Raw genomic sequence first — 7,030 nt, 5'->3', positions numbered from 1 at the left:
GGGAGGGGATTTGGGATGAATCGAAGGATGGGGGCTTGATAGGTTAGCAGGCTGAAAGTGTTGTTGAGGATGGATGCCTGGCTGTATGTATGGATGGATAGTTGGATGATGGATGGATGGATGGATGGATGGATGGATGGAGGGAGGGAGGGATGGATGGATGGATGAATAGTTGGATGGTTGGATTAGATGGGTGGATACTTGAATGATTGATGGTTGGATGCGTTGATGAATTGATAGTTTTGTGGGTGTTATCTTTTGGCTTTGCCTCACACTCCCAAGCGACTGTTTTAATCGCTCAAAGATTCATTGGAGGGATGGGTTAAAGAACCAGTACAGAGAAGAGTGCAGTGAAAGACATGAATAGTGAATAGGTCCGTGGATGGAAGGATGGATGATGGGTGGATGGATCATGGATGGATGGATGGGTGGATGGATGGGTGGGTGAAGGGACTGATTGAGGGATGGATAGTGGGTGGATGGATATATGAATAGACAGGGAGATGGGTGGCTGGCTGGCTGGATGAATGGATGGAAAGATGAATGGAATGATGGACTGAAAAATGGATGGATGGATGGATGGATGGATGGATGGATGGATGGATGGATGGACGGATGGACTGGGGGATACATTCATGGATGGATGGGTGGATGGATGGTTGGATGAATGGATGTTGTATGGATGAGTGGGTGGATGGATGGATGGATGATTGTTAATGTAAACACATGGATATATGGAAAAAAGGATTTATGAATAGGCAGATTAGAAGAGAGAAACGATGTTTGTCGAATGCCTGGAGAGTTGGCTGGTAATGGAATGCACTGGGTGCTGAAGGAAGAACGGATACTGCAATGGATGGTTGGATTGATGGATGGCTGAAAGAACCTGAAAGTCTCCAAGAGCAGGTTTCATTTTGCCGAGTAAGTGATTGAAAGCAAAATAGGCAGATGATGGAGTTTGTGCTTTATCATGTCTTGTGTGGATGAAAGGTCTTCAGAGCAGCAAGGCTTCCTGTTGGATGGGTGGATGGATGGGTGATTGCATGGATGCATGGATGAGTTTGGATTTATGGGTAGAAGGATGGATAGAACGAACCATTGAACATGGAATCCTAGAAAGCTGTATCCCAGTGACATGCATTGGAAGGTTGGATGGACGAATGGAGAAGTAGATGGATGAATAGTCAGCTGATGGGTGCTTGAGTATGTCGCTGACCCTGTCCTGAGCTGTTGACAGGAATTCATAGATGCATGGCTGGAAGGAAGGATTGAAGAGCGGATAATTAATGGATGGATGGTGGATGGATAGATTGATGGATGGATAAATGAATACACACATATGGTCATTGCGTGCATTGTGGACTCTCTATTGCAGCCCCAGCTCCACAGGAGGAGGAATCACAGCCAGTGCTGGGTGATCTCAAGGTGTCCGAGGTCACCTCTGACTCGGTGCAGCTGGAGTGGAGCGTCCCCGAGGGCACCTTTGACTCCTTCACGCTGCAGTACCGCGATGCACAAGGCCAGCCCCAGGTGCTGCCCGTGGACGGGGTTCCCGCACGCTGACGCTGCCGGGGCTGTCCCCGTCCCGCCGCTACAAGTTCAACCTGTACGGGCTGTGGGGTCGCACACGCCTGGGCCCCGGGGGTGTGACAGGTTGGCAGGGTGGAGGGGTTGCTGAATGCATGGATTGATGGGTGGTTGGGTGGATGGAGGGGTGAACGGATGGATGGATTTCCAGATGAATGGTTACGTGGATGGGTGATGAATGGATCTATGGATTGAAGGATGGATGCATGGATGGATGAGTGGGTGGATGGATGGATGGATGGAGGCATGGATGGATGGATGGGTGCATGGATGGATGAATGAGAGGGTGGATGAAGGGATGGAAGGATAGATGGATGGATGGATTCATGAATGGATGAATGAGTTGCTGGATGAAAGAATGGAAGGATGCAAGGATGGATGAATGGATGAATGATAGGGTGGCTGAACGGGTGGATGGATGGATGGATGGATGGATGGATGGATGGATGGATGGATGGATGGGTGGATGGATGGGTGGATGGAAGGATGGATGGATGAGTGGGTGGATGGTTGAGTGGGTGGATGGGTGTATGGATAGATGAGTGGTTGGATGGATAGATTAATGGATGGATGGATGGATGGATGGATGGATGGATGGATGGATGGATGGATGGATGGATGGATGGATGGATGGATGGATGGATGTGTGGATGGATGGATGGATGGATGGATGGATGGATGGATGGATGGATGGATGGATGGATGGATGGATGGATGGATGTGTGGATGGATGGATGGATGGATGGATGGATGGATGGATGGATGGATGGATGGACGGATGGATGGATGGATGAATGGAAGTAAGAAACGATTTATGAGTAGAAGGATGAGTATACATAAACAATATATGTTGAATTCCTGGAGAGCTGGATGCTGAAGGAAAGCATGAAGGGCTGAATGGATGAAAGAATACAGCAATGGATGGTTGGAGTTATCGATGGTTGATGGACCCTGAAAGTCTTCAAGGCCAGGTGTGACTGTGCTGGATCAGCAAATGAATGTACTGAAGGTGGATGATGGGGTTGCTCATCATCATGTGTTGAGTGTTTGAGAGGTCTTTAGAGCAGCATGGCTGCCTGTGGGATGCATGGATGGATGGATGGATACATTTGGAAATATGAGTTGGTTAGGGTGGTGAGGCACTGGAATGGGTTGCCCAGGGAGTTTGAGAATGCTCCATCCCTGGCGGTGTTCAAGGCAAGTTTGGACGAGGTCTTGGGTGGTATGATTTACCATGATTTACCAATGGCAGGGGAGTTGGAACTAGATGATCTTAAGGTCCTTTCCAACCCTAACTATGCTATGATTCTATGATTCTTTGAATATGGAATGCCTGGAGAGCTTCACCTCAATGAGGAGCATTGAGGTTGCATTGATGAATGGATCCATCAATAGATGAGTGGCCAGACAATAGATGATTGAGTACGTCGGTGATCCTGTACTGGGCTCTTGATAGGATTCTATAGATGCAGGGATGGATTGAATGATGGAAGGGACGATGAATGATGTATGGATGAGTCATGCATGTGTGGATGGATGGATGAACAGATGGATGGATGATTGGCGAGATAGATTCACATACAGATGCTCATGGCCTTCATTTTGGTCTCTCCATTGCAGCCCCAGCTCCACAGGAGGAGGAACCAGCATCGCAGCCAGTGCTGGCTGAGCTCAGGGTGTCCGAGGTCACCTCTGACTCGGTGCAGCTGGAGTGGAGCGTCCCCGAGGGCACCTTTGACTCCTTCACGCTGCAGTACCGCGATGCACAAGGCCAGCCCCAGGTGCTGCCCGTGGACGGGGGTTCCCGCACGCTGACGCTGCCGGGGCTGTCCCCGTCCCGCCGCTACAAGTTCAACCTGTACGGGCTGTGGGGTCGCACACGCCTGGGCCCCGTCTCCACCGACACTGTCACAGGTGAGGGGGCTCTGGCACCAGCCCCGCTGAACCGCCTCTTGTAGTGGACAGAAGCTTGGGCAGGGCCCGTGCTCGTGCCTTGGTCAGTGGAGGAAAGGGGGTGGGAGGGGATTTGAGGTCAGTGGAAGAATGGGGGTGTGACAGGTTGGAAGGATGGAGGGGTTGTTCAGGGTGGATGGTTCGATGGGTGGATGGATGGACGGATGGGTGGATAGTTGATTGATTGATGGTTGGATGCATGGATGGATGGATAGAGTTATGGGGGTAGTTAAATTTTGGCTTTGGTTCACAGTCTCAAGTGTCTGTTTTGATCGCTCGATGATTCATTGGAGGGATGGGTTAAAGAACCAGTACAGAGAAGAGTGCAGTGAAAGACAGAATAGTGAATAGGTCCGTGAATGGAAGGATGGATGATGGGTGGATGGATGGATGGATGGACGGATGGATGGATGGATGCATGGATGGATGGATGGATGGATGGATGGATGACTAGAAGAAAGGATTTATCAGTAGAAGGCTGAGTAGAGAGTAACGATGTTTGTTGAAAGAGTGGAGGGCTGGAAGGCAGCGGAATGCATGGAGTGTTGAATGGATGAAGGGATACAACACTGAATGCTTGCACTGATGCATGGTTGAGAGAATCTGAGAGTCTCAAAGGCAGGTTTCACTTTGCTGAATCGGAAGCGTGGGCAGGGCCCGTGCTCGTGCCTTGGTCAATGGAGGAAAGGGGGTGGGAGGGGATTTGGGATCAACGGAAGGATGCGGGTGTGACAGGTTGGAAGGGTGGAGGGGTTGTTCAGGGTGGATGGTTGGATGGGTGGATGGATAAGTGGACGGATGGATGGATGAATGGATGAAGGATGGATGGATGGATGATGAATGGGTGGATGGATCGATGGATGGATAGTGTTTGAAATGTCTCCAGAGCAGCACGGCTTCCTGTGAGAGGGTTGGATAGGACGGATGAATGGATGTATTTAGATTTATGAGTAGAAGAATGGAGAGATGGAGCCATGGAATCCAGAATGTCTGGAGTGCTGAGTCCCAGTATTAAGAGTTGCATGGATGAATGTGTGCATCAATGAATAACTGATCAGATGGTGGATGTTTGAGTTTGTCACAGATCCTGTATTGGGTGCTTGGTAGGACTTTACAGATGCGTGGGAGGAAGGAAAGGTGGAAAGGAGGATGATGGATGGAGGTATTGATGAATGAATGGACGACGGCTGGATGGATGGATGGGTGAATGGACTGATGGAGGGACGGATGGAAGATGGATGGAAGGATGGATGGATGGATTAATAGACAGGGGGATGGTTGGATGGATGGATGGATGGATGGATGGATGGATGGATGGATGGATGGATGTTGGGGTCGACGGGGCGATGAATGGATAGATAAAAGAATGGATGGATGAGTGAGTAGATGAAAGAATGGAAGAATGGATGGATGCATGGATGTTTGGGGGGATGGATAAATGGATGGATGGATGGATGGAAGAATGGAAGAATGGATGGATGCATGGATGTTTGGGAGAATGAATGTATAGAAGGATGGATGGATGGATGGATTTACAGATGAGTTGTTACATGGATGGCTGGTGAACGAAAGGATGGATTGAAGGATGGTTGGATGGATGGATGAGTGGGTGCATGGACGCATCGTTGGATGGATCGATGGATGGATTGATAGGTGAATGGATGAATGAGTGGGTGGATGGGAGGATGGATGGATGGAGGGATGAATGGATGGATGGAAGAGTTGGTGTATGGAAGGAAGAAAGGATGGATGCATGGATGAATGGCTGGAATGATGGATGGATGGATGGATGGATGGATGGATGGATGGATGGATGGATGGATTTATGAGTAAAAGCATGAGTATACATAAACAGTGTGTAACGAATTCCTGTAGAGCTGGATGCTGATGGAAAGCATGGAGGGCTGAATGGATGAAAGGATACAGCAATGGATGGTTGGAGTTATGGATGGTTGATGGACCCTGAAAGTCTTCAAGGCCAGGTCTGACTGTGCTGAATCGACAAATGAATGTGCTAAAGGTGGATGATGGTGTTCTTCGTCATCATGTGTTGAGTGTTTGAGAGGTCTTTAGAGCAGCATGGCTGCCTGTGGGATGGATGGATGGATGGATGGATGGATGGATGGATGGATGGATACATTTGGAAATATGAAAGGATGGATGGATAGAATGTGAATCATTGAGGGTTGCATTGATGAATAGATCCATCAATAGATGAGTGGTCAGACAGTAGATGATTGAGCATGTCGATGATCCTGTACTGGGCCCTTTATAGGACTCTATAGATGCAGGGTTGGATTGATAGATGGATGGATGGATGTGTGGATGGATGGATGGATGCATGGATGCATGGATGGAAGTAAGAAACGATTTATGAGTAGAAGGATGAGTATACATAAACAATATATGTTGAATTCCTGGAGAGCTGGATGCTGAAGGAAAGCATCTAGCGCTGAATGGTTGAAAGAATACAGCAATGGATGGCTGGAGTTATGGATGGTTGATCGACCCTGAAATTCTTCAAGGGCAGCTGTGACAATGATGAATCAGTAAATGAATGTACTGAAGGTGGATGATGGGGTTGTTTGTCATCATGGGTTGAGTGTTTGACAGGTCTTTAGAGCAGCATGGCTGCCTGTGGGATGGATGGATGGATGGATGGATGGATGGATGGATGGATGGATGGATGGATGGATAGATGCATGGATGGATGGATGGATGGATGAATTTGGAAATATGAGTTGGTTAAGGTGGTGAGGCACTGGAATGGGTTGCCCAGGGAGGTTGTGAATGCTCCATCCCTGGCGGTGTTCAAGACAAGTTTGAACGAGGCCTTGGGTGGTATGATTTACCGTGAGGTGTACCTGCCAATGGCAGGGGAGTTGGAACTAGATGATCTTAAGGTGTTTTCCAACCCTAATTATGCAATGATTCTGTGATTCTATGAATATGGAATGCCTGGAGAGCTTTACCTCAATGAGGAGCATTGAGGTTGCATTGATGAATAGATCCCTCAATAGATGAGTGGTCAGACAATAGATGATTGAGTACGTCGGTGATCCTGTACTGGGCTCTTGATAGGATTCTGTAGATGCAGGGATGGAATGAATGATGGAAGGGATGATGAATGATGTATGGATGAGGCATGCATGCGTGGATGGATGGATGGATGGATGGATGGATGGACGGATGGAAGGATGATGGATGGGTGAAGGGACTGAGAGAGGGATGGATGTTGGGTGGATGGATGGATGGATGGATGGATGAAGAGACAAAGAGACAGGGGGATGGGTGGCTAGCTTGCTGAATGAATGGATCGAAAGATGAACGGAATGACGGATGGAGAGATGGATGGATGGATGCATGGATGGATGGTTGAATGGATAGACAGGGGGATGGATGGATGGATGCATGGATGGATGGTTGAATGAATCGGCAGGGGGATAGATGGATGGATGGTTGGATGGATGGATGGATGGTTGGATGGATG

The 7,030-nt window shown here is 48.6% G+C and overlaps 1 pseudogene; it reads left to right on the top strand.

The window, feature by feature from the left end:
- The first annotated feature begins 1,375 nt into the window (after positions 1-1,375).
- Positions 1,376-7,030, top strand: part of LOC130593026 (tenascin-X-like) — a 17,088-nt pseudogene continuing 11,433 nt past the window's right edge.

This window comes from Pezoporus wallicus, unplaced genomic scaffold, assembly GCF_028554395.1.
Source record: "Pezoporus wallicus isolate ANWC-B61680 ecotype Strahan unplaced genomic scaffold, APGP_CSIRO_Pwel_v1 contig_11137, whole genome shotgun sequence".
NCBI classification, from domain to species: Eukaryota; Metazoa; Chordata; class Aves; order Psittaciformes; family Psittacidae; genus Pezoporus; species Pezoporus wallicus.
The sequence above is the reverse complement of the archived record's forward strand: the minus strand, read 5'-3'. Positions and strand labels throughout refer to the sequence as shown.